At 43.1% G+C, this 12,841-nt stretch overlaps 1 protein-coding gene across 11 annotated transcripts in view; it reads left to right on the top strand.

Moving 5' to 3' along the window:
• ZMAT4 (zinc finger matrin-type 4) overlaps window positions 1-12,841 on the top strand; it is a 377,855-nt gene that overhangs the window by 122,268 nt on the left and 242,746 nt on the right. The gene's annotated exons all lie outside the window — the stretch shown is intronic.

The raw sequence follows: 12,841 nt of genomic DNA, 5'->3' as shown, positions 1-12,841 counted from the left end.
AGGATGCATACCAAGGTGTATAAAGTAATAGGGCCAAAAGAGAATAGAATGTAAAAATGTTACATACGAGTAATGAGGCCACGTGTGAACTGTGCTCCCACTGCCTTGGTTATTGGGTTGGTTGTCTGAGTGACCAGCATCTATTTCACAAGACCATGGACTTGGATTAATCTCGATTTTTCCACCACCTAAACCTCACTCCAAACAGATGGAGATGAACATTTGCCCTTGGCAGTGGTGGGGGTTAATCTTTGAAGACCTCATTCACAATCATGCTTTTATAAAGTGCTAACGTTTTTCTTATCCCTGGCATGAATTTTCTAAAAGAAGCCAAGAGACCTTGGGAAACGGTAGCACAGGACTGGCTTGTGTGGTTAAAGCTTTCACGTTGCAGAAGGATTTTGTATCTTTGTTGCTTCAAATCACCCCATCTTCTCTGACTTTAATCACTGATCTCACTGGCTTCATTTTTTCCCTCATCTCTATCTTTAACTTCTTAATGAGAGCTTCCAGAGAGGGGGGAAAATCATTTTTGCCTTATTTCCCCAAACAGCAGAAGAGCAGCCTAGATGAGGTATATTACATTATTTATCCTCCGGTGTTCTCTTCTTTCTCCTGTGATTCTGCTAAAAATGTGCAGACTTCATGGAGACACATTTAGCTCTGCCCTCACACGACAGAAAGATGGTTCCTCTGTACTTTGGTGGTAATGTAATGCTTTGAGTTGCAAGACTTTGATTTAAAATTGTAATGCGCCCGTGTAGGCCCTCGTGTAGGCAGACGGAAGTACAGATTTAGTGCAAACATGTTTACACACTCGTGAAGGCTGCCCAGCCCACCCTAGATGGTTTTTCTTCAACAGAAATCCATTTTTCCCAAAACTTGTTTAAGATAAGCACTTCTCATTTTAAATGCTCTTTTAAAAATATTTCAGAAAAAACATAAAAATGACCTAATTCTAGAAACTTGAAGGCTGTCCTCTTTGCTTTTGAAAAATGGACCGATTCCTGGGATGAGAAGAAAGAGCGCCTGGTGTGGATGACGGCATGTGTCTTAGTCAGCCCAGGCTGCCAAGACAAAATAGCATTGAGTGGGGGCTTACACAACAGACATTTACTTTTCTGCCGGTTCTGGAGCTCGAAGGCTGAGATCAAGGTGCTGGCGTGGTTACTGGTGCAGCCTCTCCTCCTGCCTTGCAGAACTTCCACCTGCTTGCTCTTTCCTCACGTGGCCTTTCCTCTGTGCTCACGGAAAGAGGAAGCATCCCCTGTCCCAGAAGGCCACCAGTTCTGTTGGGTTAGGGCCCCACTCTTTTGACCCCATTCAAGCTTGATTTGTTGCTCGGTTGCTAAGTCATATCTGATGTCTTGCAATCCTGTGAACTGCAGCATACCAGGCTCCTCTGTCCATGTTCAAATCCATGTCCGTTGAGTCAATGATGCTGTCTAAGCAACTCATCCTCTATCATCCCCTTCTCCAACTGCTTTCCATCTTTCCCAGCATCAGGGTCTTTTCCAGTGAATTGGCTCTTTGCATCAGGTGGCCAAAGGATTGGCGCTTCAGCTTCATCATCAGTCCTTCCAGTGAATATTCAGCGCTGATTTCCCTTAGGATTGACTGGTTTGAGTATCTAAAAGTAATGTCAAGAGGGGATGGGGTTAGGCTTCCACATATGAATTTGCGAGGGCATACAATTGAGTCCACAGTGCCACACATGCCCAGGATTCTATAATTAAAAGCAAAGTGACGTATCACCCGAGGCCAACGGGTTAAGTGAGATTTGCCAAGCCAGCATCGGGTGCATTGGGATTCTTAAAAACAGTGGACGAGTTGGCTCTGCTGGTTCCAAACTTTCTCTTGCTTAACCAGCTGGGTTGCATGTGGCATGGTGGCTGTGACGAGAGGCATCACTCCAGACTGGACTTTTGTGCCAGTTGCAGTGGGGCTTCCCTGGTGGCTCAGATGGTAAAGCATCCACCTGCCAATGCAGGAGACCCTGGTTTGATCCCTGGATCAGGAAGATCCCCTGGAGAAGGGAATGGCAACCCACTCCAATATTCCTGCCTGGAGAATTCCATGGACAGAGGAGCCTGGCAGGCTACAGTCCATGGGGTCGCAAAGAGTCGGACACGACTGAGCGACTAGCTCGAGCACACACACCAGCTGCAGCAGTTCCTAGGTTTCCTGGGAGTTTATGTTCAAGCTCAGCTTTTGTCAGATCCCCTGCTGAGACTTTTTCCTCCAATGTGCTCACTCTGCAGAATGCCTTCGGGAGCTGTTGCCAGAACTCCCCCTGGTCTGCAGGCTCCCTCCTCCTCTAGGACCTACACTGCTGGCTGGGGTAGAGAGATGGGAGGAGACAGGAGATGGGTTTGATTTCACTTTCAGAATCAAAGGGAGTCTATAGCAATTATGTACACACACTTTCACAGGATCATTTTAATTAATCGGGAGTCTTGGGCTCTTGTTCTGGGATCACCTCTTTCATTCACGCGTTCAGTCCCTTAATCGACAGTTATTGAGCACTGACTGTGTCAGGGGTATTTCAGGCATGGTGATAGATGATGGGGATATAAATGAAGAGAAGACGTATAATCCGTGTCCTCTGAGAACTTAGAAGTTGTGCGATCTCGAGCAATTCTCTTAGTCTTCCTGAGACTCATTTTCCTCATCTTAAGTGATTAGAATGGGAAATCATCAAAACTGGAATGAACCTATAAAAGTGTGATTTTTCTTTCCGTTTACTGGAATGATTAGATTCCTTACGGAATTTAGAAAATTCAAAAAAGGTGTACATTAAAGTCACCTGTGATCCATGGTAAAGAATATCAATCTTTTGGTGTGTTTCTTCCTAGAGTTTTGTCATGTCTATGCACACAGCCATGTGTATACAGCACAAACATATGTGTATATTTTAAATATTTTTTTATTTATTTGGTTGCAATGGATCTTAGTTGTGGCCAATGGTCTCTTCGTTGCAGCATGAGTGATCTAGTTCCCTGACCAGGGATCGAACACGGGTCCCTGCATTGGGATGTCTTAGCCACTGGACCACCAAGGAAGTCCTCACACGTATGTTTTTGTTTAAGAAGTTTGGCATCATTTATTTTTTGGTTTGAAGCAGATTTTCTTTCTTAGTATTATTGCATAGTATTTTTCATGTATTTGAATACTACTAATATGCTTGCTAATGGCAGTTTGGTAATCTGTCTCATATATATATATATGTATCATATTATTTATCCCTCTCATTTAGGACATTTAAATTACTTTCTCATTTTCATTATTATAAATAAGGGATGTCTCTGATTGTGAACTTAAAATGAACTCATAGAAGTAGAATTTTGGATTGAATGAGTTTTTGCCTTTTGAATATATATTGCAAAATTTCCATCCAGGAAGATAATGTCAGTTCACTTGCCTGTTAGCTATGTACAAGAGTCTTAGTTTCCTTGTATCTTCACTGATATGGATATGTATATTTTGTAAATTTTTGCCAATTTCATGGGTGACAATACATGTTTTTAATGTAAAAAATATAAGGTAGAATTTGGATGAGCTTCTCTTTATGTATCTTTTAACTATTTGCATTTTTAAAATCCCTATTTCTATCTTTTGCTTATTTACTATTATTTTTTTCCTAAATTTGTAGGAACACACTTTATCTTAAAGGTATCAGACCACTTTCACATATGGCAGATATTTTCCTGCTTTGTGGTTGCCTCTAGTGTGTATATGTGTGTGCTCAGTCATCTCCAACTCTTTTGTGACCCCGTGGACTGCAGCCCTCTGGGCTCTTCTGTCCACAGGATTTTTGAGGCAAGAATACTGGAATGGGTTACCATGCCTTCCTCTAGGGGATCTTCTCGACCAAGGGATTGAACCCATGTATCCTGCATTGGCAGGCAGATTCTTTAACCACTGAGGCAACTGGGAAGTCTGGTTTTCTTCTTACATATATGTATTTAAGATACAAGCATATATATGTATATATTCAGTTCATTTCAGTTGCTTAGTCACGTCCGACTCTTTGTGACCCCATGGACTGCAGCACACCAGGCCTCCCTGTCCATCACCAACTCCTGGAGTTTACTCAAACTCATGTCCATTGAGTTGGTGATGCCATCCAACTATCTCATCCTCTGTTGTCCCCTTCTCCTCCTGTCTTCAATCTTCCCCAGCACCAGGGTCTTTTCAAATGAGTCAGTTCTTCACATCAGGTGGCCAAAGGATTGGAGTTTCAGCTTCAGCATCAGTCCCTTCAGTGAATATTCAGGACTGATTTCCTTTAGGATGGACTGGTTGGATCTCTTTGCAGTCCAAGGGACTCTCAAGCGTCTTCAACACCACAGTTCAAAAGCATCAATTCTTTGGTGCTCAGCTTTCTTTATAGTCCAACTCTCACATCCATACATGACCACTGGAAAAACCAAAGCTTTGACTAGGTGGACCTTTGTTGGCAAAGTAATATCTCTGCTTTTTCAAAAGCTTTCTAGGTTGGTTATAACTTTTCTTCCAAGGAGCAAGCGCCTTTTAATTTCATGGCTGCAGTCACCATCTGCAGTGATTTTGGAGCCCAGAAAAATAAAGTCTGACACTGTTCCCACTGTTTCCCCATCTATTTGCCATGAAGTGATGGGACCGGATGCCATGATCTTAGCTTTCTGAAAGTGGAGCTTTAAGCCAACTTTTTCACTCTCCTCTTTGACTTTCATCAAGAAGCTCTTTAGTTCTTCCTCACTTTCTGCTATAAGGGTGGTGTCATCTGCATATCAGAGGTTATTGATATTTCTCCCCACAATCTTGATTCTAGCTTGTGCTTCATCTAGTCCAGCATTTCTCATGATGTACTCTGCATAGAAGTTAAATAAGCAGGGTGAAAATATACAGCCTTGATGTACTCCTTTCCTGATTTGTAACCAGTCTGTTGTTCCTTGTCCAGTTCTAACTGTTGCTTCTTGACCTGCATACAGATTTCTCAGGAGGCAGGTCAGGTGGTCTGGCATTCCTATCTCTTTCAGAATTTTCCACAGTTTGTTGTAGTCCACACAGTCAAAGGCTTTGGCTTAGTCAATAAAGCAGAAGTTGATGTTTTTCTGGAACTCTGTTGCTTTTCCGATGATCCAACAGATGTTGGCAATTTGATCTCTGGTTCCTCTGCCTTTTAATAAATCCAGTTTGAACATCTGGAAGTACATAGTTCACATACTGTTGAAGCCTGGCCTGGAGAATTTTGAGCATTACTTTACTAGCGTGTGCTGCTAAGTCACTTTAGTCGTGTCCGACTCTGTGGGACCCCATAGACAGCAGCCCAGCAGGCTCCCCCGTCCCTGGGATTCTCCAGGCAAGAACACTGGAGTGGGTTGCCATTTCCTTCTCCAATGCATGAAAGTGAGAAGTGAAAGTGAAGTCGCTCAGTCATGTCTGACCCTCAGCGACCCCATGGGGTCGCTCTTTTCTAGGCAAGAGTACTGGAGTGGGGTGCCATTGCCTTCTGTGTTACTAGCATGTGAGATGAGTGCAAATGTGTAGTAGTTTGAGCATTCTTTGGCATTGCCTTTCTTTGAGATTGGAATGAAAACTGACCTTTTGCAGTCCTGTGGCCACTGCTGAGTTTTCCAAATTTGCTGGCATATTGAGTGCAGCACTTTCACAGCATCATCTTTTAGGATTTGAACTAGCTCAACTGGGATTCCATCACCTCCTCTAGCTTTGTTTGTAGTGATGCTTCCTAAGGCCCACTTGACTTCGCATTTCAAGATGTCTGGCTCTAGGTGAGTGATCATTCCATCATGATTATCTGAGTCGTGAAGATCTTTTTCGTATAATTCTTCTGTGTGTTCTGGCCACCTCTTCTTAATATCTTCTGTTTCTGTTAAGTCCATCCCATTTCTGTCCTATCTATCTATCTATGTATCTATATATATAGCCATTTTTATCAGTACTGCTTCTTTTGCTTTGCTGTTTAGAACATTTTCCAATCATAAAGTTAGATGTATTTTATGTATTTTCGTAGCTTTCTTTTTGGTCTCAGACTATTGGGTGTATTTTGGAATTTTGTAATCTATAATATTCCATTTATTTGTTTGGTTTTTCTACTGTTAAAGGCACACTGTATTTGTCCTGGTCTCTCGTATGTCACATCTCCAGAACCACTTTTCCCCACTTCTTCATCTTATCCTCTAGTTTCTAGGAAGTGACCGTGTCCTAACTTCACACTTTGCTGTAGTGCTGATTGTGCTCTGGCCCTGCTGAGAAGGACCTTCCAAGTTAAGCTGTGATATTGTTTTTTCTTTTTAAAAAAATCTTTATTTATTTACTTGGCTGCTCTGGGTCTTAGTTTTGGCATGCTGGGTCTTACCTGTGGCACGTGGGATATAGTTCTCTGACCAGAGATGAACCTGGGCCCCCTGCATTGGGAGCACAGAATCCTAGCCCCTGGACCACCAGGGAAGTCCCAAGCTGTGTATTTTTAACATCCTTACTTTATTGTCTTATCTCATCCTTGAGTTTTAATCCTCAGTCAATTTTTTCTTAAATTAAATGGTCTAAACACTTGCCACTTAGAACGTCTACTTACTGTGGTAAATCTTTTGCAAAGAAAACATTTCTTGATGTTTCTTCCTTGAGAGTTTTTGTCAGTGTCTTCTTTTGTGTCACATGACTTTTTTTCCTATGCTCCACTCATCAGAACAGAAGGTTAGGCCTGCCCCATGTCCCCGGTGCTCCACTCATCAGAACAGAAGGTTAGGCCTGCCCCATGTCCCCGCTGTGTGTGTATCAGCCTTGCATCCTTTCACGGTCCACCTGAACCCTCTTAGGATCTTCTGATCCAATTTCAGCTTGAGGACTGGATGAAGACAGGCCATTTCAGGAGCCCAGCAGCCTGGGTAGGAGACTTGGTATCTGGGGACTTGGGTAGAGGAGTTTTATATCTTCCTTCTCTGTGCCGTGAAAGGCTTTCTCTAGAGAGCCAGTCTTCTCTTCCTAGGTTTCCAGTTGGTCTGTCTTCTACTCTAGGTTTCTATATCCAACCAATCAAGATACACCAATCCAGGAAAGAGCCCCATTCATCAGAGAGAATCTCTGACACTTGGTGTTTCCTCTTGGTTCATCTGCATTTAACCTTGACTTCCTACTGAAGTTGCCCCCCAATGTTTGTGGGGCTCCGCCCTGGGCCCTCAACCTTAGAGTGTTAAGGGGGGATCTGCCAGGGCAGCCTCTCCTTCCCGAGAGATGGAGCCTCCATCCCATATCAGCTAGACAGACATTCTTGGGCAACCAGGAAGTGAAACCTTTGCTGTGTTTTATTTCTGCCCTAATCGGCCCCTCTTCACGCTAGAATGAGTAGAAATAAATTGGTGGCTTGTGAGAATCACTCTTCTATAATGATCAGTCTGTTCCAGGTTTTCGTTTTTCCTTATAGTCCTTGGCTTATGTTAGCTGGTTTCTGGAAGGAGGTATAATTAGATATCTATGATGAAATAAGATGGTGAAGATTTAAGTGGGAAATCAGCAATGGATCTTAAAGCTTATTTGAAACAACACATCTCCTGCCAGCCTCACAACTGTGATCCGAGGATAAAATGAGAGGATAAATGTGAAAGGACTTTGAAGGCTGTTGGGAACATTATGCAAATACCAAGTTGCTTTGTTATCGCCACATTTTATGAGAGCAGAAATCAGTAGCCTTGTTGGAAGCAAATGTGAGTTGAGAATTTTTTAAGGAACGCGTGTGATCGTGGAAGGTGGCTTTTTAGGTGAAGCACAGAGCTGTTCTGCTTCTGTGTTTCACTCTCTCCTTTCACAGCAATACATCTGAAACAGAGGTTGGTCTTGCTCTTCATCCCTGCAAAGAGAAGGCTGGCCTGAATTCCCACTTTAGACTGTTCCTTAGCATGCCAAGAGATTGTTTCAGCCAAAGAAAATAGTCTCCAGATAGGTCTGCCCCCACACAATGCCCAGCAACGGGGGAAGGGCTTTAATTAAAACGAAAGGTTTGGTCATTTCTGGCCTATCTGGGAAGCTTAAAGTTGATGTGGTTTGAATGAAAATAATGACTTTTACTTAAAATGCAAATATTAATGCAAGAAAGAACCTGGGATTGACTCTCAGTGCAACTGAAAGAGAGTATAATTTCTTTTTCATGTTTTTTCCCCCTGAAATTAATGGTCCTTTTCCCTCCTGAAACTCTGTAATATATACATTTAACATGTTAGTAAGGTATATTTTTTCTCTTTTAAGTTCCTTTTGGCTGACAGTTGGGCTTTTTAAACTCTTAAAAACAGTGTTAGTTTTAGGTATTAATGGATCTTTGAAATGACCTAAGGCAGTTTGAGGGGTAGTGTTTTTTCAAGTCTTCTTGGTTTGGTTGTCTGGACAGCATTTACCATCCCATAATCTCCGTTCATACACAGAAAGCTAAAATGACCACATGGTGAAAAGTATACATATTTACCAAAGAATTCAATGGACCAAAATCAGGTTTTCAATTCTGAAGGAGCATGTCCTGCTCTTCGGTTAAGTATGCTCATCTAATTACCAAGAATTACAGTGAAAACAGTGTGCATTTTGAATGTTGATAAGGGTAAATGGAAAAGTGATCAGTTATATCAATATATGTTAAATGCACTCCAGATCAGTGATGCTTTTTACTAATTATAATTAGTATAAAGTAGACTTAAGGAGGAATTACAAAGGCTTGAAGTTATTATTTTTTGTTAAAGATGAATTTGTTATAAAAATTAAAAAGAGAAACCATCTAGACTCTTACCCTAAAAAACTGTATTTTTCTCCCCTCATCTCTTCTTGCTATACTTACGAATTTTTATTTAATTGTCATCATCGTATATGAGCAATTTTGAGCTTTGCATTTTCTATCCAATATTCATTATGTAGAAAGCATTTTTTTTCCATTTGCAACTGAACATAAGGGCATTCCATGGCTGCTTGAACCCGTCTCCTATTGTTGAAAGTGTAGCTGTCTTCCAGTTTATTATTTTGTTCCTATTTAGATAATGCTGTGATGAACATCTTTGCTCAAATGCAATTTTAACTTTCTGTAGGAAAGGTTTCATTTTGGGAATAAATGGAATGGGGTGAGATTTCTATGCCAAATTTGATGCAGCTTCAGAGAGTTAAGGGAAATTGAGAGGAGGGTAATTAAGAGAAGTCACTTGGAGGGTGATGCAGTAGGTGACTCCGTGTCCTGTCTGGGTGAAGAGGTGAACGTGGCAGGAAGAAAGAGAGGAGCTGCTGGCAGAGCTCTGGGGGAGAGCAGGGCTCCAGGAACGTTCAACTGGGAGCCTCCTTCCCTTTGTTGACCAACATCATTTGTGGCTTTGGGTCTGAGTCAGACCAGCTGGGAGGGCAGTCCCATGCTCCTCTCACTGTGGAGTGGACTGTCTTTGGGGTTTTGGCTTTCCCCCTGAAGTCAGCATAGGGAGGTGTTGGCTCCAGGCCAAGTGGCCTGGGAAAAGCAACAGGAGGAAAAGAGAGGACCAGGCAAAAGGGATGCAGCTGAGTGATGAGCCAGTACTAGATCCTATCCCCCATCAATCCAGGATCAGGTGGTGTTTGCCAAGGCTCTGTTTCTTTCCACCTAGACACTAGGTCAAGGCAGTCCTTCCAGCCAGCCTGGAGACTGGGAAGCCAAAGGAGAAAAACAAGCCTTCAGTGGACACTATCAGGAAGAAGGTTCTGACCCAATATTGCTCATCATCACTAATCACAGCAGAGCTGCTCTTTTTTTCTTTTCTTTTTTTTTTTACTTGTTTTGTCAAACTGCAAGTAAATAACCCGGTGAACTCTGTCTTTGCTGGAAATAGCCTTTCTGAAAGAAATGTTATATTTTAGGAAAGAATAAAAAAAACCTTACCACAAAACAAGCTGCTTTATGAGATTTCCAATTTTGCCATGATTTTGTTCCCTGGGTAGACTGATGCTGCAGGGACTGTGATAAGAAGTTCTTCTATGGTAACAAAAGCAAAATTGAAAACCTACTTCAGCCCCATTCGAGCTCACACTGTTATCACTTTGTCTTTTCACCAATTACCTGCCTGTGTGTGCTTTACAGCAGCCCAGATTCTGTGGCAACATTCAATGTCCTGGAGATTTTGACGTCTTATTTAAATTTTTTTTTTTTGAATTGTGGCAGTGTTCCTAATATTTCCACTACCCCTTACCTCCAAAACCCCCACAGCCCTGTAGAATAGCTGTACACATTTTAGACATCGGCATATTTACCTGCGAAATGAAACGTGCTTGTTTGCATGGCAACATTCTCAAGAGCTCACAGAAGCTAAGCAGTGATGTTGAAATCATCGGACACATATTCATATGGGGTTCCATTTCTCTATCCTTCCAGTCTTCCAAGCAGACAAGACTCCAGATAACCTTTGATTAAAACTTAAAATTCAACCTAGAAAGGGCTTCGGATATATTTCGAAAATCACACTTTAGTACTTTTTTTAAATGTCTCTAATAATTTTCATATTGCAAATCAGTTCAGTTCAGTCGCTCAGTCGTGTCTGACTCTTTGCGACCCCATGAACTGCAGCACGCCAGGCCTCCCTGTCCATCACCAACTCCTGGAGATCACTCAAACCCATGTCCATTGAATTGGTGATGCCATCCAACCATCTCATCCACTGTCATCCCCTTCTCCTCCTGCCCTCAATCTTTCCCAGCATCAGGTTTTTTTTTTTTTTCCAAATGAGTCAGCCCCTTTGCATCAGTTGGCCAAAGTATTGGAGTTTCAGCTTCAACATCAGTCCTTCCAATGAACACCCAGGACTGATTTGCTTTAGGATGGACCGGTTAGCACTTTTAAATGCATTTAAAGACCTTAGAAGTGTCCAGCAGGTGTTTGGAGGCGTGGTCTTCTTGCTTGAGGCACAGTGAAGGAATGAAAGAAGTGATAAATGAGGCAAACCAGACAGGAAGGAGTTACACGATGTCCTGTGAACAAGATGCAACTTGCTGTGTATTCCCTGAAATCACTTCCCCTTTGTGGCTAATCCAGGAAGGCAACCCATCAATCAGGCTAGAACCCAATTGTAAAGAATGACACGTGGAACCAAGTCATTGGAAAAGAAGGAAATAATCTCTGAGTAAAGGTAGGGGCTGGGGGACTTGGAATCAGGCAGCAATGGATTCAAGAATTCACCTTACAGAGACCACATAGAGCTCAAAGTCAGGATTGGTGCAATCCGCATTGAGAAACAGACTCTCCTATATAATGTCTCATTTGGTTCTCCTGGAAACCCTAATAAATATTATTGCACTCATTTTGTACACGGAGAATGTGAGACTTGTTTGGGTGGTTTAGTTACCAAGTCGTGACCGACTCTTTTGTGACTCTGTGGACCTGGCAGGCTCCTCTGTCCATGGGATTCTCCAGGCAAGACTACTGGACTGGATTGCCATTCCCTCCTCCAGGGGATCTTTCCCGATCCAGGAATTGAACCTGTGTCTCCTGCATTGGCAGGTGGTTCTTCACTGCTGAGCCACCAGGGAAGCTTGAGACTAGCTTTGACTATAATCAGATTAGAGTAAATGACTCATTCCATGTCATGACTTGTGCGATATCACACAGGAAGAAAGTGGTCGAGCCTGAACTGGGATTCTGAATTTCTGACTCTTTTATGGGTGTTTTTCAGTCCACCATCCTGCCTCAGGTAGCAGCTTGAAAGTTAGAACTTCAGTGTTCTTTAGAGGTGAGGGGAGTTCAGATGGGCTATCAGTTCAGCAAAGGAAGACAGGAAAGATGGAAGTAACAAGAAATCAGTTTCTCCACACTAGGCATGGGGCAGTCAGGACAGATAGAAGTTCGGAGTCCTGCTGATCTGCAGGTGGTGGGGCTTGACTGGTTCAGTGGCATCTGGCTCCATGCATGTAGCTTGGCTCTAATCAAGCTTCAGTTAGAGATGCTGTGTGCACGTCCAGCTCCCACGGCAGTGTGGTCCCCAGCTATTTAGGGCAGGACGGGGTCGCTAAGAGTCAGACACAACTGAATGGCTTCACTTTCACTTTCACTAAGGTAGGGAACTGGGCTCTTCTTCCTAGCTGATCCTTGTACCATTCCCTCTGCTGACCTATTCTTACCTTTGCAGACAGTTGAACAGGATTCACTCCAGGCTAAAAGATCCCAGTGGTTGCACCTTTCTTCCCTAACTGCTTTTTAATCCTGAAATTACATTGTCTTGATGACGTTGGGCAAGTCACTTCACCTATCTGACACGTCATCCCAAGGGACCCACATGAGCGTGCTCCAGTATTTTCTGTCGTGGCAGTCCAAACGTGGGTTGGAAAAGAATTTCCAGACACAGAGAATTTCAGAAGGGAGTAATTATCAAGAGTAGGGGGCTGAGGATGAAGGCGCTGTGAGCACAGCGGGCTGACCTCCTGACGGACTAGGGAGAGTCGACACTTTGCATGAATTAGTAGCCAATGTTTATCGCCTGAAGACAAAGAAAATTCCTGTTGAAGGATGGCATTAGGTGTTGGGTTAGAGCATTATAGGGTGAGTACCAGGGTGGGCCTAATTAGGTGGGCCTAATTAGGGGTCAGGGAGCTGACCTAGATAAGGATCAGGGGGGCTTTTGGCAACAGTTAAATGGACTTCCCTGATGGCTCAGAAGGTAAAGAATCTGCCTGCAATGCAGGAGACCTGAGTTCGGTCCCTGGGTCGGGGAGATCCCCTGGAGAAGGAAAGAAAAAGCTGGACGTGACTGAGCAACTAACACTTTCACAGCCGGGCTCAGTCAGTTTCAGAGATGACCTTGGTTCTGGCCTCTCCATCTGGGGCCTTGGTGCAAGGCCTCTCACTGTGACCTTGGTA

Source organism: Bos grunniens, chromosome 27 (genome assembly GCF_055505025.1).
Source record: "Bos grunniens cultivar Pamir isolate PY7600 chromosome 27, Bosgru_T2T1.0, whole genome shotgun sequence".
In the NCBI taxonomy this organism is placed as follows: domain Eukaryota; kingdom Metazoa; phylum Chordata; class Mammalia; order Artiodactyla; family Bovidae; genus Bos; species Bos grunniens.
Note: the sequence above shows the minus strand (reverse complement) of the source record. Positions and strands in the feature narration are given on the sequence as shown.